This window comes from Mesocricetus auratus, unplaced genomic scaffold (assembly GCF_017639785.1).
Source record: "Mesocricetus auratus isolate SY011 unplaced genomic scaffold, BCM_Maur_2.0 Super-Scaffold_100018, whole genome shotgun sequence".
Classification (NCBI taxonomy): domain Eukaryota; kingdom Metazoa; phylum Chordata; class Mammalia; order Rodentia; family Cricetidae; genus Mesocricetus; species Mesocricetus auratus.
Window position 1 is genome coordinate 30818415 of NW_024429199.1, and position 24335 is coordinate 30842749.

The window sequence follows — 24335 nt, forward strand, 5'->3', positions numbered from 1 at the left end:
TTGTTCCTGATTTTAGAGGAATTGCTTTGAGTTTCTCTCCATTTAGTTTGATGTTAGCTGTTAGTTTACTGTATATTGCTTTTATTATATTCAGGTACGTTCCTGTTATTCCTGATCTCTCTAGGACCTTTATCATGAAGGGGTGCTGGATTTTGTCAAAAGCTTTTTCAGCATCTAGTGAGATGATCATGTGGTTTTTCTTTCGCAGTTTGTTAATATGGTGGATTACATTGATAGATTTTCTAATGTTGAACCATCCCTTCATTCCTGGGATGAAGCCTACTTGATCATGGTGGATCATTTTTCTGATGTGTTCTTGAATCCGGTTTGCGAGTATTTTATTGAGTATTTTTGTATCAATGTTCATGAGGGAAATTGGTCTATAGTTCTCTTTCTTAGTTGTGTCTTTGTGTGGCTTGGGTATCAAGGTAATTGTAGCCTCGTAGAAAGAGTTTGGCAGTGAGCCTCCTGCTTCTATTGTGTGGAATACTTTGAGGGGTATTGGAATTAGCTCTTCTTTGAATTTCTGGTAGAATTCTGCACTGAAGCCATCTGGGCCTGGGCTTTTTTTTGTTTGGGAGACTTTTGATGACTGCTTCTATTTCATTAGGGGTTATAGGTCTGTTTAGATTGTTTATCTGTTCTTGATTTAGTTTTGGCAAGTGATATCTATCCAGGAAATTGTCCATTTCCTTTAAATTTTCAAATTTTGTGGAGTACAGATTTTCAAAGTATGCCCTGATGATTCTCTGGATTTCCTCAGAGTCCGTTGTTATGTCCCCTTTTTCATCCCTGATTTTGTTAATTAGCATGCTCTCCCTCTGTCTTTTGGTTAGTTTGGACAGAGGTTTATCTATTTTGTTGATTTTTCTCAAAGAACCAACTCTTTGTTTCATTGATTCTTCTCAGTGTTTTCCTGGTTTCTACTTGATTGATTTCAGCCCTCAATTTGATTATTTCCTGGTGTCTGCTCCTCCTGGGGGAGTTTGCTTCTTTTTGTTCTAGAACATTCAGCTGTGCTATTAATTCTCTAGTATGACTGTTCTCCAGTTTTTTCATGTGGGCACTTAGTGTTATAAACTTTCCTCTCAGCACTGCTTTCAAAGTGTCCCATAAGTTTGTGTATGTTGTGTCTTCATTCTCATTGAAATCGAGGAAGTCTTTAATTTCTTTTTTTATTTGTTCCTTTACCCAGGGATGGTGCAATTGTGCATTGTTCAATCTCCATGAGTTTGTAGGGTTTCTGAGATTTGTGTTATTGTTGAATTCTAATGTTAATTCATGGTGGTCTGATAAGATGCAGGGGGGTTATTCCAATTTTTTTTTGTATCTGTGGAGATTTGCTATGTTTCCTATTATGTGGTCAATTTTAGAGAAGGTTCTATGTGGTGCCGAGAAGAAGGTATATCCCTTTGTATTTGGGTGGAATGTTCTATAGATGTCTGTTAAACCCAGTTGGGTCATAACTTCTATTAGTTCTTTTGTTTCTTTGTTAAGTTTCTGTCTGGAGGTCCTGTCTAGCAGTGAGAGCGGAGTGTTGAAGTCTCCTACTATTAGTGTGTGAGATTTTATGTGCATTTTGAGCTTTAGTAATGTTTCTTTCACGAATGTAGGTGCCTTTGTATTTGGGGCGTAGATGTTTAAAATTGAGACTTCATCTTGATGTATTTTTCCTTTGATGAATATGAAGTGTCCTTCTTCATCTCTTTTGATTGATTTTAATTTGAAGTCTAATTTGTTAGATATTAGGATTGCTATACCCGCTTGTTTCTTGGGACCGTTTGATTGGAAGATCTGGGTGTGGGGGGGGGGGTCCCACCGGAGATGCAATCTCACCTGAAGCTGGACTCGCTGGGGTTGGGGTCTTGGAAGGACTGATGTCTTTCCTGTGTGGGTGGGTCTTCTGGATGCCAGGAGCGGCCCGGAAGATCAAGGGGATGGACGTTGGGCGGGCGGTCCCCACTGGAGACCCAATCTCACCTGAAGCTGGACTCGCTGGGGCCCTAATCACCATTTTAATCCCCTACCTATACTACCTGATAGTTAGGCTTCCACATATAAATTTTGTAGGCATACAAACATCCAGACAATGATACAAAATATGGTGCCTCAGGTTCAACCCTCAATATCTCATAAAAAGAAGAGGAAAATAGAAGTGTTAATGCTATGTATATTATTACAAGAACTGGAAGAAGAGAATGCTTCAGATGAACGGTTAGAAGTAGATGCAGAAGCAGCCTTCTATGAGACCACAACTAGAATAACGCTAGCAAGAGCTCTGTAGACCTATTATCTCCGCGGGAGAGCAGAACTGGTTAGCATGATTAATACAAATAACCATTTAACCTTTGACATTATCCATAGTGCATAAAGAAGAGGAGAAGGAAGAGAGGGAGACTTCCAAACTACTTCAAAAATCTAAGTAAAATCATAATAAGCCTGTGGCATTTGAGAATCAATCTACCTACCTCCTCTAACTCCTGTGTACCACCACCATAATGCCCATTAGTGTGACAGCTTCTTTCTGTGTGTAAACAGACACAAACAAAAGACTCCATGAAGTTTTTTCTCTGGAAGTTCAGAGTGCCACTGGTTATCAATACCCACATACCTGAGCTCTAGTGAAACCAAGAACAGCTAGGTAGTCCAGAGCAATCAATCTTACTCTGTGATCTACTATTCACATGTCAGAAATTAAGCCGCAGGTGTATCAATCTATAAATATGGGATCCTAGAGTACTCTCCATCACTCTGGTTCACCTGAAGAGGGAGAGGCAAGGTAAAGATAATTAGACTACCACCCTTGCCCATTGCCCTGCCTGCAAAGCAGTAGTGTTACTCAAATAAAACAAGCCATATCCCCTTCTTTCAGAGCTGCAACAGAAGTTTTTGATAAGTTTGAGTGCTGAAGAAAGACTAGGGGGAAAAAAGCAAAGAAATCAATAGCCCTACCCAAAGAAATTAACATTGGAACAAGACTTTGGGAATTTTAAGATGAAGGACACTGATCAAATCAGTGACGAATAGGATGCCCCATAGCTTCTAAAAACAATAAGCTAAATCATAAACCACCTACTTACTTCATAAGAGAACCAAAGAAACAGGATAGAACAAAGCTTAAATACTGACCTCAACGTCTATCTTTTGCAAAGGGCTCTGAATTTAATTGAATCATACTGTGAAGCATTTAATGCCCCCAAGGTACTATTAAAAACAATAGAGCATCAGACAGCAATTAGTTGAAGCTAACAGCTGGATATGATGTTTACTGAAGCATATAGATTAATAAAGGGTTCATCGAGGGGTTGGAGAGATGGCTTAGTGCTTCAGAGTGCTTATTATACTTGCTGAGGACTAGAGTTTGGTTTCCAGCACTCAAAACTACCTGCTACCCCATTGCAATGAGATCCAATGCCTTTAGCTTCCATAAACACCAGAACTTACATCAATAAATCCATAACACATAGATACAATTTTAAAAATTAAAATATAAATTTTAAAGAGTTCAGGTACGGAGAATAGCAAAATAATACTGTTCAAACCACTTCATATTAGCATGACTATCCACAGACACAGCTCCCATCTCTGAGGAGTTACATCAGAAACTGCACATTGTGGACCATAGAGACATCACCCAACTAGTAAAACCTACTTCATAAATACAGACAAGCAAATAGGTTTTAAGGTTTTCAGGATACAGAATGGATACAATATATTGTCTAAAATGTATAGATTTCAATGAAAAATTATGAGACATGAAACAAGAGGTACATGTAGGAAGGAGCAAATAAGAGAGAAATGAAGCATCAAATGTACCCTTGAAAAATGCAAGTTAATTATTTCATAATGAGCTTGTCTGTACTAGCTGAATATAATACTCAATATATTCAAATAACTTAAAAGGCCATGTTTTAAAAAGAGGAAGAAGGTATGGGATGTCTCATCAAATATAGGATATTGAAAAGAAAGCAATCCTTGCAAGAAAGAACCCTATTTGAATTCTGGAGATGAAAAGTGAAACAGTTTAATACATTCACATCTGTCCACAGCACTGGGTTTGACTGGTAAGAAGTTAGTAAAACTGAAGATAGACTGTGGTGAATGTATAATCTGGAGACAAGAGAATTCAAAATGAAAGTGAACAGACTTGGAGAATTTGTGGCATATCATTTAAGTATACTACAGTATGCACAATAGCAGACAGATTTAAAAAAGCATAACAATAACATATTCAAAGAAATGGCGAAGGAACATTTCTTATATTTGGTGAAACATGTCTAAAACACAGTTGAAAACCTCCACAGCCCCCCAACTGGGCAGCACAAAAATATTTATACTGAGGCATTTCAAGGATATAAAATATTCAAAGATAAAATAGTGAAAGCATCAAAGGAAAAATAGCTTATCAAATACAAGAGACCATCTGCAGGGCAGCAGCTCATTTCTTTTCTCTTGAAAGGATGGAGGTCCAGGCTCCACTGGAATGTCATATTCGCTATAATGAATGGAAACCTGACCAACAAGAATCTTCTAATCAGCCAAGCTATTCTTTTAAAATGAAGGCAAATACTTTCAGAGACAAATAGTGTTTTACAGCAGCAGTATGACTTGAAAAGGAACACTAAGGACATTCCTGTCCTTAGAGACAGAGGACCAGAGCATCCGCTACAATATAGTAGGTAAGTCACAGCCATGAAATAATAATGACATTGTTACCAAAAAAACAAAAAACAAAAAAAACAGAACATGCACATGGACACTACCAGTTGTATTCCCATCATGGACGTTGTGTCTTATAAAGCCCCAGCCACAAATAAGGCACAATAGAATTGGCTGCTAGGAGTGGAAAAAGCAGTCTTCTCCAGGGATGGATCCGCTGATAAGTTATCCAATCCCAAGTGGTTATCCTTAGTGGCTGTCCTTCAACACATATGTGTATGAGTAACACTAAATGAACTCATCAGGTTGTATTTAAAAAATGTGGGGAGTAGAGTGTGAAGCAATAATAATGGAGAGATTATAAATTCAAGCGGGAATTCCAAGGACAAAGAAGGAGAAGAAGAGGGGACAGTGGAGGGGAAATGATGTAAATACAGTAATCATGCATGAAATTTCCAAAACAAAATGAAATGTAAAAAAAAGGAAATATATGTATTAAATAACGTATTTTTATGATAGTTCTCCTTAATCCTAATACATAGTTTCATTGCTTTTGTAGGTGTTTTTATGTTTATCATGTAATTATACACATTTCTAAATATATAATAATTTTGTTAAATAATTACTTTGAATATGCAAAAAAAAACCAAAGGGAGTTCCTCAGTTGGGAAGCAACTGACAGCAATCCAAATGCACATGAATTAATATAACAACTATAATTATGTAGTTATCCTTACTCCTACCACTTTTGTTAAAAATGTATTATGCAACATAAAAATTACAACAATGTATTATCTGGCAGGTAGCATATGCAATTGAGATGTCTTTGATAATATTATCACCAGGAGCTATATGCAACTAATATTTTTAGCTCTGTGAGATAGCTCAGAATGTACAGTCACTTGCTGCCCAGTCTGTCAACTTAAATTTGATTCCTGAAACCCATGGAGAATATGAAATTCCCATGGGTTGTCCTTTGACCACCCATGTGCCATGGTGCAAGCATGTGCGCGCACACACACACACACACACACACACACACACACACACAAAATATAATTTTAAACTAAATAGCAAAAATTTACAACTTGCCAAAACTGTTCATATGAATCTGAAGTGGATCTGATAACACGAATATGATGATAATCCATAAAGTGAACACCAAGAATATAAAACAAAACTTAAAGAAATTAAAATCTTAAAGCAGATAATAGATTAGTTTCTCAAGACCTGAGAAGTTAAGAAAAAAATGGGAGAAGTCATAATGATTTGAGGTTTCTTTGGGGCAAGACAAAAATGTTTCTAAATTGATTGTGATGATGGTTGTAAACTCCTATGACTGTAGTGAAAACTATTTAATTGTACACTTTAAGTGGCTGAATGACATAGTATATGAGCCGTGTACCTGTAAGGTTTCAAAGACACAAACCAGGAGGAAGTGGAGGAGAGGCTCATTGTGTTGACTTCCAAAACCATTTCTAGAAAATCCATTGGACCCTTTACATTATGGAAGTTTCTAAGTGTGGAATGGATTTTATATTAATCTCCTTGACAGGTCTGACCCATAAGTTCAAAATAATGCATGAACAACATGAAACTTAGAGAAATAGGAAATGCATAAATTATTTCTCAATTAACCCCCATAAGAAGTTGATGGGTTACCTTGGAAGACCTTTCCCTTTGGGAAAATATTTCAATAAAATATATGTCTGCACCAATGCTTACCAGGTCCTACTTATGGGTTAAACAGTACTAGTCCTTATTTTCACCAAAATAAAACAGTTTTTGTTTTATTTTCTACAAATATGAGATGGACAAAAAGAATAAGCATCATCTTCAAATTCCATGTATATCAGGAATAGAACAAATCACTAAAATCCCTTGGTGTCTCATAAGCAATCCCCAAAATGAGATACAATGCGACCAATCTGTCTTCACCCTCAGCATCCTTACTACTACTGGCAAAGGGACTGCTGGCAGCAGCATTTGACAGTTAAATAGTATGTGTCTCGTTAGCGCCACCTACTGAGAGCTGGTTTCCTTTCCTGAATCTCAGAAGACATCTGTAAAAGCAAAACATAACCAAATCAAAGGAACAAAAGAATGACAAAGGGACGGTTCGGTGCCCAGTACGTCATTTCATCCATTCTTTTAAAGTATAGGTGTAGTAATTAGAGCATTTCTGTCACATCACAAAAGAAGCTAGCTTGAAATTTCATATATATTTTCACCATCCTTCTGTAAGCCTTGCTTAATTATTGCAAAACGGCATAAAAATCGTATTGAAATAACACTGTGTGCCTTATTAAACACACATTTAGAATACAAGCAGAACATCAGCTTGAAGAGTCAAACAATAGCCACAGTGTAATTTTTCTTATCTTGGATAAACAAGTACAACAAGCAGCCTTGCTAAATTTGGAAGCACAAAAATATATGTAAACACTGAATGGATTACCACAAACATAAAAGATAACTGTCTACAATGTCACCATTTCACATAGAGGCTTTGATACTTGTAAATATAAACATAGCCAAATTACTGTTATCAAACCCTGTCTCCACAACATGTTTGTTCTTGTTTAACAGAGATCATCCTATGGTACAATCCTGCCGTATTCTCTCTCCCACGCCATCCCCTTTTCCCCCTACCCCTGGTTCTCCAGAGGTTTCTTAGCATGGAGGTCTAAATTACAAAATAGAAAAAGTTCTCCTCAAAGCCAATATTCGCAGTCACAGAGTATTCTGCAAAGGTTAAAAGATTCATATGAATTTGGTACACTACATATAACCTGCATGGTTTTGTCAGAGAAGACAAGAATTTCAATGAGTCTGGGTGGGAAAATAAATTGCCTTGTTCCTTGAAGACAATCTCCACTGGTTAAGGCCAAGACCTTTTCCTTTGGAGTTGTAATCATCTCTCTCCTAAAATTCATCATAACTAATTCAAACTCGGGTTATTAATAAGAATACTGCCTTCATCCTTCAATATATTTACTTCTGCCCCCTGGATGCACTGAGTGCAGTATGATATTTCAATTTCCTGATATTTCAACACCTATTCAGAAAAGTGTAATGGTCAGATATATGTCGTGTTGATGTCCGCAACAAAAGGAAATGACACAATGGTTTATAAATTGCAGTCTGCATGGTATTCCTCTTAAAGATACCAAGTTGATAAATGACTATCAGTGGACATTAAGTGTAAAAGTATGACTGGGTCTATATATTAAATTACATACCAAGGATTCCAGGGATTAGAAACAGACTCTTCCAGAGAGTAAGAAACAAAATACAACACAGACATAAATGTACATACAATTCAATGGATTACAAACTGAAATTTCCAGAGCTGTGAACTAAGACAAGTGTTTTTCTCTAAGTTGATCATCTGAGGAAATTTTGTTTTAGTGGCAGAAAGTGAAAATAATGTGATCATCACACTTTGTATACAAGTAGTGAAATATCACATTGCTGAAGTCCTGTTGTCAACTGAAAATTGTACGTCTCTAATTTTTTCATATTTTAAAAGATACATTCTTTCTGATCCATTCATAGATGTTTGCTCACTAAACTGCATGTCTTTTGGATCTTTGTACCAGCTGAAGTGTTCTGGTTTTTATTTTCCCAACTTATACAAACATGTCAAGTATAACCCTTAATCCCAGCGCTTGGGAGGCAGAGGCAGGCGAATCTCTCTCTGTAAATCTGAGGTCAGCCTGGTCTACAGATCAAGTTCCAGGACAGGCTCCAAAGCAATATAGAGAAACCCTGTCTCAAAAACAAATAAACAAATAAAAACAAAAACAAAAAAACAGGGATAGATATTGGGGTTCAACCTGAAGATCAGGGAAGCAAAACAGCTCTTACCTCTAACAGGATGGGGCATTCCTATTCTACATGGTTGGAGAATGGATGCTTATACTGACTACTGAAGATTCTGCTTCTATCTTTTTGTACCAGTCTAGTGATGGAATTAAAGGCATGTGATCCCAGATGCTAAGATCATCTTTGTGTGTGCTGATGATTCAGTACCATCTCTTTAGGACTGAATCAATCTTGTGTAGATCTGGGTGGCCTTGGACTCACAGAGATCCACCTACCTCTTAATCCTGAGTCCTAGGATTAAAGGTGTGTACTACCACCTCCTAGCTTCTGGCTGCTGGGATTAAAGGTGTGTGCCTGGTTTCAATGGCTTGTGGCTGACTTTGCTTTCTGAATCCTCAGGCAAGCTTTAATAAATCATAAATAATATATCACTACAGTCAAGTGACCTTTATTACACTGGGTACTGCCAAATGTTCCAAATACTCAGAAAGAAATGTTTGCTTTTATTGATCAAGTGATCAATGATAAAGTTAGTCATGGAGATAGCAGTCTACATTTATTGATTAATTGAGTGATTGGTTGATTGATTTACTCTGTGTGAGTGTGTGTGTGTGTGTGTGTGTGTGTGTGTGTGTGTGTGTGTAAAGAAGCTAATCCACCTTCCATGTAGGTTCTGGGGACCTAACTTGGGCCATCAAGCTTGTCACCTGTACCTGTTAAACCACTTTTCTGGTCAGGAAATAACTTTGATAATTCTCTCCACATCCTTAATCTTACAAAAACATCCCATCCAAGCACACATCTGTACACAAAGTGCTTATTGAGTCACAAGCAGCTGCTTGAATGGCAGTTGGCTCTAAAAGCATATGTAGTTACTAATGTCTCGTTTGAACATAGAAAAAGGCCTGAAAGTAGTCCTGTATCCAGACTCTTTCAAGAAGGATAAATCATGGGAGGATTCATCACCCAAGAAACATCCTACAAGTTTGGTGATGCACCTGAGTTCCTGAAATGTTACTGCCCTAGGGAAATCGCCCATGCTATGCCTGAAATAGCATTTGATTCCAAATTATTCTGTGAACCAAATGGAAGTAATTCATTCCACTAGGATGTCACTTCTTGTCAAGATCTCCCTACATTATTTGAGAATTAATGAGAAATTTTTAGGCAACAACATTTTAGAATGCATCCTTTTTTGTCTCGTGCCTATTCATATTTCCATTAAAAGTTTAGAGCTATATGTGTTACTCCAAAAATTCGTTTGCATAAATAATCTTTCAGCTTACTATTATCATACATTTTATCTAAGTAAAGCTTTCTTGGTTATCACTGTCTTTCACATAATGGCCTTTAACCAATTATTAACTTCTACAGCGTTGTTATGATTAACATCATTAGCAACCTGCCTCCTCATAAAGGAATTAATCACATATACATGTGCATATTTTATATAGTAACATTGCTATTAGAAATTTACTGCACATGAACTCATACTAAATTGTTTGAATCACAGTTACAAGCACAAATACCGGGGTTAGCTTCTACTCATTTTTTTTGGTTTTACGAGACAGGGTTTCTCTGTATTGTTTTGGAGGCTGTCAGTCCAGCCCAGCCTTGAACTCACAGAGATCTACCTGCCTCTGCCTTCTGAGTGCTGGGATTAAAGGTGTGTGCCACCACTGCCCCGCTGAACTTCTCCTCATTTTATGTACAGCATTTGCTGGGAACAAGTCACTATAGGATACTTAACAGAAGTTTTCATTACACCTTGAAAAGTATCATTGACATCTAAGTCTGGGAAAACTGTTCACTCTAAAACTTTGAGAGAATGTGAGATGCTTTTAATGTTTTTAGTTTATATGTCTCCGAATCTCAAACAATTCTAGTAAGCAGGATGTTAATATAATCATCTCACATGAGCTTCATATCCTATCAGCTCCTATATATCTACACCAGAAGATCTTTATTAATATTATAAAGAAAAATGAGCAAACCCCAATGCATAATGTATAGAAATGAGAAAAAAAGATGATGCTAAATTTTCCTTACAAAAGAAGACAAAAATATTGTATAAATTAGGTGTTCATAACAGGGAAAGGCATTAATCAGCTTTCAAAAGCTAAATTTGTCTCAGGTTCATTGTTATTCAAAGGAGTGATTTTTTCCCTAGTAGCATGTCACAAAGGAACAAGGAGCAGCTCTAATGATAACCCAACAGTTTCATATGAGATTTTTAATTCCAGAATCTAAAGCTTATGCACATGAAACTGCTTGGAAAAGCCAAAGTTCAATTCTAGAAACACTCCATATATTAAAGGCAGGCATTATATCTCAGGAATTCAAAATATTATTCCATATTTCCAAATATTAAGGTACTACAGGATGTTTGGTTAGACTTGGAGCAATCTTTAATTTTCCCCACACCAAACCATACAATATAAGCATTTACAATCTCTAATTATGTGCAGTATTTTAAAATGACAACAAATTGATGGCATAATGACAACCAATTGATGCCATGTAGGATATATATTGATGAAAATTGAAATTAAGTCAAATACAAGCACTAACAAATGGGAAGCATATGTACAGACATTTCAGTTTCACTTGTAGTAAATAATTTTACAACAATGGCCACTAGATACATACAGCTCTACAGATATTTGGCTTTCTCAAACAAAGAAAAAAATCATTGAACTTTCACAAATTTATTTTTATTATTTATTACAATGAGAAATATGATTCTCTTATCCAGTTATGACACCATAACCTCAGTACTCTTTGGGTATTACAATGATTTGAAGTAACATAAAAAAAATCTAATCATGTTGAAAGGAATAGTTAATGCAACATTTCTAATATGTTTTCAATTATCACTGACTTGCAGTCCTTACTAACTTAAGAATACTATTCATATACCACAACCTACCTTAGAATCAAAATTCTTCATTTGCCAATGGTAACTTGGGATTGCTTAAGATAAAAGTCCTCCAGAGCCATACCTATTTTCTAGACAGATTGATTTTCTCAGAATGAAAAATAAAAATGAAAGATTTTCTTCTTATGTCCTTTCAGCACTAAGTAATCCTAGGTCAAAGTGGACTAAGAGTCCATTTTTGAATTGCAAGAACTATTCTCAGTGATCAGAGTCATAGAAGATGATGTGTATCTGAGAGACTCGGAACAATCCATCTTCCGGCCAACCTAAATAGTGAACTGATAGGGAAGTCCTGTGTATATGTCAATAAAGCATTGTTGGCCAATAGTGAAGCAAGAGAGGTGGGACTAGAAGTCCAGGAGGACTCTGGGAAGGAGAAACACAGGGATTCACCATGTAGCTGCCATAGGGATAAGAAGTCCGGATCTATAGAAGATTTGCACTGTCAAGGATCTCAGCTTAGTATTCCATTAGTGAAGGGTTAGTTTTATCTAATATAATGGAAAACATACTAAATAGTAACCTGTGCTCAATCTCCAGGACCCACATGGTAGAAGGAGAGAATCAACTTCTGAAAATCATCCTCTGACCTCCAAACATATGCTGTGGCCCTTTCATACCACACTTCTGTAAAAAACAGCAAGTACACTGAAATAGATACAACAAGATTTATCTGTGAATTAACTGAAGTGTCTGTGTATTGGTCCTCCAATAAAAAGCTTCATTCTTAAAGAAAAAAGAACAGACAATCAAACACTCAGAACTAGAAACAGTTTGGTTTTCTAAAATAATTAGAGTTTCAAAAATACTTCTACACCCTAGAATAATATTGATCATATACCACTTGTCAGTTCCAGGGACCTCTGTCAAATCCCTCATGTAACTTGTAGTTTTCCTCCGCCAGGTGCTTTTGTTTCTCCCTGCCAGCTGCTTGGGCTCTGCCACAGTTGCAATCCCCAAATAATACACACACAGGAGGCTATATTAATTATGAAGATGTTGGCCATTTGCTTGTTTCTTATTGGCTAACCCATAACTGTTAATCTTAGTATTTCTCTTATCGGAGAACAGGGTCCGGACATCTTACTTCTCTGGTGGACTACATTGTCTCTGCTGTGTCTCTGTTTCTCAGAATCCTCCTCAACTCCTAGTCCCGCCTATCTTGATTTTCTATTGGCCAACAGTGCTTTATTGACATATACACAGGACTTCCCCATCACCCTCATTTCAGTTCTAAGTCACATCTGCTATATTGCAAATGTTAAGTTGCAGTAATTTGTTCAGTGGTCACATGTCCAACAATCTTTGGAATACTACTAAGAACCAAAAAATTAATTTGAAGGAATATCTGTTTGGGGAGAATCATAGTACTAGGGACTGGGTGTTTTGCTTTCCAAACTAGAAAACCACACCATTAACAGCAGCCCTCTGCTATAATCACTGAAAAGATTCAACCTCCTTATAAATAAGCAGTGCAGAATTTCACTGTCAAAGAATAAAAAAAAACAGGCAAACAGAATGCATCAGTTTATGTCCATGGGTTTCCAAGCTCTGTCAGAACATGAAACCCTAACAAACCCTAGGTATCTCCATGAATTGAGAGAGCTGGAGTCTGTTTAGGGAGATGGAAAGGTGCCCAGTTTGCCAAAACGAGTACAATAGAGGTAGAAACTAAGCAGAAATGCACAGAGGTCTGCTGGAAGCTTCTACTGAAGACTAATCTTATAAATTACAAGAAGCTATCTAAAGTCTGAGAAAGAACCATTGTAAATTTGACCCCTCACACTCAAACACAGGTATAATGGTAAGTGCCTATTTTCCCAGCACTCAGGATAGCCTCAGTAAAATCACTAACTCAGAGAAGCCTAGATTGCTGAACAGCAATGTCCTTTTACAATATATATATTTTAAACACAAAGAACTAAAAGTGGTTTATATTCCCAGAATGTAGAGACTTCATAAAGCAGGATGTACTCTGTAAAATACAGTCATGCACTGAAAACTACATTTGGGCAAATCCTGGGTCATTTGTTTAACAGTGGCCCCGTAAGATGAAATAATGCTGTGATCTAGTCTTCTTAGCTGGCACCCAGTAAATACACACTATGCTACTCGCACAAGGAGTGAATTGCACTGACTGTGTACATATCAGAATGCATCCTGAGTCATGTGTGACCTTTACTTGGAAGAACTTTACTTTAGTAGTGAGTCTAAATTTTCCTACGCTAAAAGTAAATCTAAACCTACCTTTAAAGTGGTTAAGCCTCCAAAGTATTCGCCAGACTCTAATAAGATACTTGCATGGCAAAGCAAATTATAACTGTACTTAAAAGAAGACTGTAAATTTCAACAGCCAACAAAAAAAATCCATAGTGCCAGGCAATCAGCTAAACATTACCAGGCTTATTAAAAGCTAGAACACATGATTAGTAATGGGAAAATCAATCACAAGAAACAGATCTAGAAATGAAAAACATGAAATCAGAAAATATATCAAACAGCTATTAAAATACATTCTGTCTGTTTCAGTAAGAAGAAGAAAAATATTAACAATTACTAAAAGGGAAAGAGGATTTTATTTTTGACTCCTAAACTCGACTTCTAGAGCAGGACTGACACGGGAGTGCTGGCAAGCTTCTGCCCTGTGGTAAGAACTTTAGCCTCATGAACCACATAATTGCTGTTGCAACCATTCAGATCGTATTTTATACCAAAGAGCAAGCAGAGCCAATATGTAAATGGACAGATATAACAATGCTACAATAAAAACCGTTTCACAAAGGATATAGCAGCTATGCTGGTGATCTCTTCCTAGAGATAAAATATGTCCCAAAAGGAAAAATTCCAACTCCTGAGACTATACATTAATTATTTAAGATAAGACATGCTGAGCAAAGCATTAAGGATCAGCTAAGGTCTCTATTTTCTGCTACTATGACAGTACATTACTTCTCCTTAGGGGGCTTTGTTTCCCACAGTTTCTGTTACCTTTGGTTAAACACTGTCCAAAGCTACTTCATAGAAAAATTCAAACGGAAACAATTTGTAAGTTTTAAACTGTGCAACACTCAGAGTTGCATGATGAAGTCTCTCTTGCCTCCATCTTTCCTGCTCTATAGGTCAATCATCCCTCTGTTGGTGTGTCTTATCTGCTTATACTACCATTGTATTAGTCACTTAGCAGCTTGGACACTTAGATCAACTATGGTGTCAGTGTCACAGGGCTTATGTTCAGAATAACGCTGACATAGACACCTAACACTAAGACACATGCCTGAATCATTTACCTCAAGTCATCCTGTCATCTAGGTGCTGAATTATCTCATTGGGGGAAAGGATGGCTACACATTCACAGAACTTCTATCAGAAAGTATTATTAAATCTGCCATTCGGTTAGAAATTATTATGAAAGTCTTACTTAGCCTAAATTATAAATTAAGTTTCTTCATAGACACTGTGTTTAGATACTATGTCTAAGAAATATACAGTACACAAGTATTGGAACATGGTCCAGAAATGGAGTTGGTGAGATTTCTGAGGGCTTCTGAGAAAACTAAGAAAACAAGAGTTCTGCGATCTCAGTTTCTTCAAAACAAACATGTTTCCATGCTGCTCCCAGATGTTGCACATATAGGAGCATGTTTACTTACCAATTATTCATTACAACTGGACATTAGTATTTGTTTATAAGACTCCATGAAAACACTTTTTGCCACGTGAGGCTTGTCTGTTAGTATGGCGTGTCATTGTGATTGTACGTTTTACTCATGTGACTCTTCTTAGCCCTCGGAGTATAAAACTGTCTGATGCTCCGAATGCCTCAGACCAGTCTGCCTCATTTGTCAGCTCCATTATCTCAGGTCCCAGCTTCTCTAGAGTGATAAACATATGAGGAATTAGGCTTAGGTACTATCTGTGGTTTCAGGGCTCTGGGGTGAAAAAGTGGACCGATGTGCCATGAATTACATAAATTACAATCTATTTGGATCACAGTGCTGCAAGCTTGGTAGTCAAAAAGAATGAATCTAGCATCAGGCATGGGCCTTCATCCTATGCCATATGCTGGTGAAAATCCAAGTAAGTATGCCAGGAACAGAAAGAGGAAATCGGGCAGAGATATGTTCTTGTCATCCAGACACAAATTCAAAAGAACTAACCCACTCCCACTTCCACAATTGGCACTGATCCATTTTCAATGATAGAGGTCTCATAATGAAATCATCTATTTAAAGTACTGCCCCTTAACACTGTCACTCGCAATAAAATTTTAACATGAGGTATAAAGGATGTGCTCAAATTGTAGAACTTACCACTGGAACAAAAGCATGCAGCTTCTCATATATGCAACTGCTGTGCCAAGGAGAAAAAAGATGATGGGAACAAACAACACATTTACGGAAATAGTAATTGATGTTTTATCAGTACTCACAGAGAAACAAATTCACTGATCGGCACTGTTCAAAAAGCTCCACACAGATGAGGAAATCCAGGCTTGGAGATTTTATGTAGTTTCTCCAAGGCTTTTCAGTGCAAGTGATGGTTCAATATTATGTTTGTTGACTCAATAATCCTCAGTTTTGATTACTTGCCATAAATCCCACTAAATTGATAGAATGAGGAATCATCTCCAAAACAGGAGTTAAAATGTTGTTTATTGAGAAACCAAGTATATATCTACCAGACACTGCTCAAGGCAGTACATCATCTACTCCTCCAATCATAGCATCTTAGTTAAGTCATCCTCTCCATTTTAAAAATGGAGAAACTGAAACTAAAGATTCAACATAGATGCTTAAATAATAGCAATAGCAGAAAAGAGACATGGGCTCTGGCCTTCAGGATTTACATGCCATGCTCTCCTTGGAGTTAAATCCTGTTAATGAGATATCCAAAAAGAAAGAGTCGTGTGTTATGAAACTGGAGACCAGGCAGTGTAGGGATATTCAATAAATGAATGAGGGAAACAGAGTCTTCTATCCCACTCTTAGAACAAGAAACTGTGGTACCAAGCGAATAACTGTCAATAAATCTCAAAAGTAGAGCAATCATTGCAAGTATGGTAATAAATACTTAGACTAGTAAAACCACAGAATTGTGAAATAACTTATAGGTTGTAGTAGCCAGCCCTGTCTTTTTGGAGAAATGGAGGTGTACCTCAGAAGGTTAAATCATTTACCCAAAGTGACATTGCTGGTTATTGACCTTTCTATTAAACCATCCCAAATTCCATTCCAGAAAACATAAATAATTCATGTAGAAAGACAAACCCAATTTTGGCAGGTCAGAGATTTCAGTGAGATATGAATTGGCTAAGGACTGTGATTTATGAATCTAGGCAGCCATCCAGATTGCCTTATCTCAGCTGTCCTTCTGGGAAGCACACTATTGTGACTACCTAAATTGATCTCTATTCTATCACATTCAACAGTCATTGGCTATCACATGGAGGGGAGGTCAAATTACTGAGACACAATGCAAATACTGAAAGTCAAAAAATGTTAAATAGGAAATGTGTATTGAGATCATCTCCCCTTGTTTGCTAGAAACAAATTTATACAAGATAGTTCATAACCATACTCTAAAAGATTAAATACAAACCATGCCCCATTTTAAGCAAACCCTTATCACCACATGTTTACACACACACATATACAGAGACAGAGAGAGAGAGCGAGAGAGCTGTAAACACATCCATATATTCTTCTATTAAGATTTATTTTTATGTATTTCAGTGTGTTTGCCTGAATGTGTGTATGGGTACCATATGCATGTAATGCCCACGGAGGCTGTAAGAGTGCATCAGGTCATCTGGAGCTTGAGTTGGGATGCTAGGAATTGGTCCAGCTCTTTCTTGGCTATTGTGAACAATGCCACAGTCAACACGCACATACACAGAACCTTACAGGATATTAACTTCACTTGTTAGGATGTGCTTCTGGGATTGTGGATCATTACTGCAGCTCTGTTTGTAAATGCAAAGGACATCCATACCGTTCTCCATAATGGCTGTGCCAGTTTGCATGCCCATTGATAGGAAACAGGGCTGCATTTTCTCCATACATTTGCTCACATTGCTTCACCTTTGTGTGAACTGTTTCTCTTTAGGACTGGATCAATTTCATGTAGCTCAGTGTGGCCTTGAACTAACAGAGATCCATTGGTTTGTCTCTTGAGTTCTGGGATTAAAGGTGTGTGCCACCACGGCCTGGCTCTATGGCTAGCTAGTAAGGATGCTGGGATTAAAGGGGTGTATTACCGTTGACTAGCTCTATGGCATATGGCTAGCTTTGCTTTCTGTGGCCTCAGGATCTATGAGCATAGAAGAATGCCATTAGAAGTCGTTTCATTGCCATATTTGTTTGTTTATTTTACAACAGTATGATTTGGGTTTACCCTAGGTCCCTGGGTTATCTGTCTCAGGCCCTTGGTCACCAAATAAGCAGTGTCAGGAATGGGTTAAATCTTCTTGAATGGGCTTCCAGTCAAATCATATACTGATCGTTTATTCCACAAGCTTTGTGCCATCATTGTACTCGCCTATCTTGAAGGCATTACACCAATGTAAATCCAAGGGTTTATGGATGGGTTGGTGTTTGTTTCCCCTTTGCTAGCATTTGGGATACCTTCTTATGTCAAAGATGCAGGCATTTAGAGGTCAAGGCTGTAGCATAAATAATAAAATACCAGAAACAGATACTGGGGTTCAAGCTGAAGATCAGAAAAGCAAAGCAACCAATCAAGGCTGGGGCAATCCTGACCTCATTGTGGTTGGAGACTAACTGCTCTCTGTCTTCAATGTGGCTGGAGACTTCAATGTGTGCAAGCTCTGAGACCCTGATCCTGTCTCATATACCTCTCTAGTGCTGGTATTGAAGTTTTGAGCCCTGTTTCTCTTTTATGCTGACCCACTCTCATATAGCCGCGGGTGGCTTCGAACTCACAGAGATCCACCTGCATCTGTCTCTTGAGTCCTGGGATTAAAGGTGACACCTTTAATTAGCCTTTATGGCTAATTAGTGAGGCTGGATTTGCCTCCTGATCTTCAGGCAAGATTTATTAGATCATAAACAATATATCACCTCAGAAGGCTCTTCATAGACAGCTGCTTAACTTTTCCATATTCCCACAGGAAACCTCCAAAGATGTGCCATGGGAACCCAAAACAACCCAGGTTATTGCCAAGACTGTTGTTCTCTAAAAACTGATGGCAACTCACTATTGCCCATGCCCAAGACTGGTATAGCTGGATCTACCCCCATCGAGCTATAGAGTCAAGGTAGATCGATTCCATCTTCGTGAAAAATTGCCACACAGATTTCCATAGTGATTGTACAAGTTCACACTCCCAATAGAAGTGGATGAGTGTTTCCCTTACTTTCAGTTTCTAAGTTTTCACTCTGAATTCCTTGGCTAAAAAGTCAAGTATGGATTTGCAAACAAAATTTGGAGTCAGGTATTGGTACACTAGATTTTTTTCTCACCCCTATTCTTCCTGGCCAGTAAAAATGTCTACTATAAAGAAGGAGTTTGGCATAGACTTCAAATTATTGATGTAACTATAATATCCTTGCATATGATTTCTCAAGTACTTAAAGTATGACTAAGGTAATTCATGCAAGTTAGACTAAAGATTTCTAAACATCTTCAGAGCATGGTTTCACAAATAGCTCACTCCCGAAACAGAAGCAAATACATATAGGACAGAGAAATAAGTATTTAAATGTTATCTGACTTATTAAAAGCTAAGTGCATTCAGGCACTGGTGGTGTGGAACTTTAACATCAGCACTCAGGAGGCAAAGGCAGGCAGACCTCCATGAGTTCAAGGCTGGCTTGCTCTACATAGTGAGTTCCAGGACATCCAGGGCTACACAGAGAAACCTTGTCTTGAAAATCCAAAAATAAGAAAGAAAGGAATAAATAAGGAGTGAGGGATGGAGGGAGGAGAAGAAAGCTATGTGTAATAATTTGATACTCAGATCAGAAAAGAAATAATTAGTAATATAACAGCAGAAGCTGAAGAGATGACTCCACAGTTTAGAGCACATGCTACCCTTGCAGAGGGCCTTGGTTCCCTTCCCAACACTCAAATGGCAGCTCTAACAGTCTGGGTCTCTACTTCAGAAGGGTCTGACACCATTTCTGACCTCTACAGACAAAAAGCATGCATGCAATTCACATAGATATGTGCAGGCAGAACATTAATACACATAAAAAAGCAAATCATGGACTCCGCCCTGGTGAACCACGCAACCTGGAGTCTGCTGAGATCGCTGGGCTACTCCTGCCCCCACTCGGAGCAGAGATGAGCTTCTGTCCTTGTCTTAGGCCATACTTCTCCTTGCCCATTCAGGGAACTCCTGGTCTGGGGACTGCAGGCAGGTTGACTCGCCCATGGAGCACCAAGCAACCTCGAGTTTGCTGACAGAACTGTGCTAGTGCAGTTCCCACCCACCGGGAAAGTGAGTGCCCCAGACCTGCCTGCACCCACCATGAGACCCCCCCAGAGTATTGGACCTGCTTGCACCCACCAAAAGAGAACCTTGCACCCTTACACAGCAGGAAAGGAAGAGACCCCACCTGCACCCACTGGAAGAAGGGATGGAAAGATGACAATATAAGAACATATTCAGCAACAGAAAACCCAATATGATGCCAACAGAATCTAGGGACTCTAGGCCAGCAAGGCATGAACACCCCAACACAGATGAAGCAGAAGAGAATGGCCTTAAGAAATAAATTCATGAAGATGATAGAGACCCTAAAAGAGGAAATGAGAAAACCCTTTAAAGAAATAGAAGAACAGGCAAACCAAAAACAGCAAGAAACCATTCAAACAGTTCAAAGTTTGAAATCTGAAATAGAGACAATAAAAAAACACAGTCTGAGGGAATGTTGGAATTAGAAAAGATGGGTAAACAATCAGGAACCACAGATGTAAGTATAACCAACAGAATACAAGAGATGGGAGAGTGAATCTCAGGTGTTGAAGATACACTAGGAGAAATAGATTCATCGACCAAAGAAAATCTTAAGTCCAACAAATACCTAAAACAAAAGATCCAGGAACTATGGGACACCATGAAAAGGTCAAACCTAAGAATAATAGGTATAGAAGAAAGTAAAGAAACACAACTCAAAGGCACAGAAAACATATTCAACACAATCATAGAAGAAAACTTTTCCAACCTAAAGAAAGACATGCCAATGAAAGTATAAGAAGCCGACAGAACACCAAAAAAGTTCCCTTGTCACATAACAATTAAAACACCAAACAAACAGAAAAAAGAAAGAATATTAAGAGAAGCAAAGAAAAAGGCCAACTAACATATAAAGGCAAACCTATCAGAATTACACCTGACTTCTCCATTAAATCTCTGAAAGCCAAAAGGTCCTGGATAGATACTCTACAAACACTAAGAGATCACGGGTGCCAGCCCAGACTACTATATCCAGCAAAGCTTACAATCACTACAGATGGAGAAGATAAGATATTCTACTACAAAACCAGATTTTAAAAATACATATCCACTAATCTACTCCTACAGAAAGTACTGGAAGGAAAACTCCAACCTAAGAAAGTTAACTACACTCACAAAAACATATGCAATAGATAATCCAAGTTTACCAAAAGCCAAAAGGAAAAGCAGGGTAAATACACACAAAATACCAACAACAAATCAAAAACAAACAAGAATTAACACTCAATGATCCTTAATTTCCCTCAATATTAATGGTTTTCACATGCCTATAAAAAGACACAGGCTAACAGAATGGATATGAAGACAGAATACATCCTTCTGTTGCATATAAGAAACACACGTCAACTTCAAAGACAGACATTACCTCAGAGTAAAGAGTTTGAATAAGATTTTCTGATCAAATGGACCCAAGAAACAAGCTGGTGTAACTATCCTAGTATTTAACAAATTAGACTTCAAACTAAAATCAATAAAAAGAGATAAAGAAGGTCATTTCATATTCATCACAGGAAAAATCTATCAGGAAGAAGTCTCAATTATGAACATCTATGCCCGAACTAAAAAGGCACATACTTTCATAAAAGAAACTTTACTAAAACTCAAATAACACATAAGATCTCATACAGTTATAGTGGGAGACTTCAACATCCCATCTCACCACTAAACAGGACCACAAGACAGAAACTTAAAAAAGAAAGAACTAACAGACGTTATGATCCAATTGGGTTTAACAGACATCTATAGAACATTCCATCCAAACATAAAAGAATATACCTTCTTCTCAGTGCCACATGGGACCTTCTCTAAAATCAACCCATACTTGGCAACATAGCAAACCTCAAAAGGTACCAAAAATTATAATAACACCCTGTATCTTATCACAACACTACGATTTAAAGTTAGAATTCAACAACAACACAAATTGCAGAAACCCTACAAACTCAAGGAAATTGAACAATGCTAAATTGAACCATTCCTCAGTAGAAGAAGAAATAAAGAAATTAAAGACTTCCTAGAAATCAATGAAAATGAAGACACAACATACCCAAACTTATGAGACACTTTGAAAGCAGTACTAAGAGGAAAGTTCAAAACACTAAGTGCTCACATGACGAAACTGGAGAAGAGTCACACTAGAGAATTAACAACACTAGAACAAATACAAGAAAACTCACGACTGAGGAATAGATGCCAGGAAATAATCAAACTGAAGGCTGAAATCAACAAAATCAAAACAAAGAAAACAAAATAAAGAACCAACGTAACAAAGAGTTGGTTCTTAGAGAAAATCAACAGGATAGACAAACCTTTATCCAAACTGACCAAAAGGCAGACAGAGAACATGCAAATTAACAAAATCAGAAATGAAAAGGGAAGCCGGGCGGTGGTGGTGCACGCCTTTAATCCCAGCACTCGGGAGGCAGAGGCAGGCGGATGGATCTCTGTGAGTTTGAGGCCGGGCTGGACTGATAGCCTCCAAAACAATACAGAGAAACCCTGTCTCGTAAAAAACCAAAAAAAAAAAAAAAAAAAGAAAGAAAGAAAGAAAGAAGAAGAAGAAGAAATGAAAAGGGAAACATAACAACGCACACTGAGAAAATCCAAAGAATCATCAGGTCATACTTTTTACTACAAAAAATTCAAAAATGTAAAGGAAATGGACAATTTTATGGATAGATATCACCTACCTAATTAAATCAAGAACAGATAAGCAACCTAAAAAGACCTATAACCCCTAATGAAGTAGAAGCAGTCATTAAAAGTCCCCCAAACCAAAAAGCCCAGGCTCAGATGGCTTTGGTGCAGAATTCTACCAGAAATTCAAAGAAGACCTAATACCAACACTCCTTAAATTGTTCTACACAATAGAAGCAGAAGGATAAAATTACATTGGTATGTAAGCCACACAAAAACAAAATTAAGAAAGACAACTACAGAACAATATCCCTAATGAACATTGATGCAAAAATAATCAACAAAATACTGGCAAATCAAATCCAGGAACACATCAGAAAAATCATCCACCATGAACAAGTAGGCTTCATCCCAGGGATTCAGGGATGGTTCAATATATGAAAATCCATCATTGTAATCCACCATATAAACAAACTGAAACGGAAAAACCACATGATCATCTCACTACACGCTGAAAAAAACTTTCACAAAATCCAACACCCCATCATGATAAAGGTCATGGAGAGATCAGGGATAACAGCAACATACCTGAACATAATGAAAGTCATATACAGTAAACAAACAGCCAACATCAAACTAAAGGTAGAGAAACTCAAGGTTATTTCTCTAAAATCAGGAACAAGATAAGGCTGTCCAGTCTCTCCATATGTCTTCAATATTGTACTTGAAGTTCTAGCTAGAGCAATAAGACAACAAAAGGAGATCAAGAGGGTACAAATTGGAAAGGAAGAAGTCAAACTTTCGCTATTTGCAGATGATATGATAGTTTACATAAGTGACCCAAAAACTCTACCAGGGAACTCTTACAGCTGATAAACACCATCAGCAAAGTGACAGGATACAAGACTAACTAAAACAACAACAACAAAAAAAACAGTAGCCCTAATTTACTCAGACAATAAATGGGCTGAGAAAGAAATCAGAGAAACATCTCCCTTAACAACAGCCAAAAACAACATAAAATATCTTGGGGTAATGCTAACCAAACAGCTGAAAGACCTGTAGAGCAAGAACTTTGAGTCTTTAAAGAAAGAAATTAAAGAAGATACCAGAAAATGGAAAGATCTCCCATGCTCTTGGATAGGTAGGATCAACATAGTAAAAATGGAAATCTTGCCAAAACCAATCTATAGGTTCCATGTAATCTGCATCAAAATCCCTGCACAATGCTTCACAGACTTTGAAAGAACAATAATCAACTTTATGTGGAAAAACAAAAAACCCAGGATAGCCAAAACAACTCTGTTCAACAAAGCAACGTCATGAGGCATTGCCATGCCTGACTTCAAGCTCTATATAGAGCCATAGTCCAGAAAACAGCTTGGTATTGGCACAAAAACAGACAGGTAGACTAATGGAATTAAACTGAAAACCCTAATATTAACCCACACACTTACAAACACCTGATTTTTGACAAATAAGCTAAAATTATACAATGGAAAAAAGAAAGCATCTTCAACAAATGGTGCTGGTATAACTGGATACTGGCATGTAGAAGACTGCAGGTAGATCCATGTCTATCGCCATGCACAAAACTTAAGTCCAAATGGATCAAAGACCTCAACATAAATCCAGTCACACTGAACCTCTTAGAAGAGAAAGTGGAAAGTACCTTTGAGCGAATTGGTACAAGAGATCGCTTCCTGAACATAACACCAGTAGCACAGACACTGAGATCGACAATTAATAAATGGGACCTCCTGAAACTGAGAAGCTTCTGTAAGGCAAAGGACA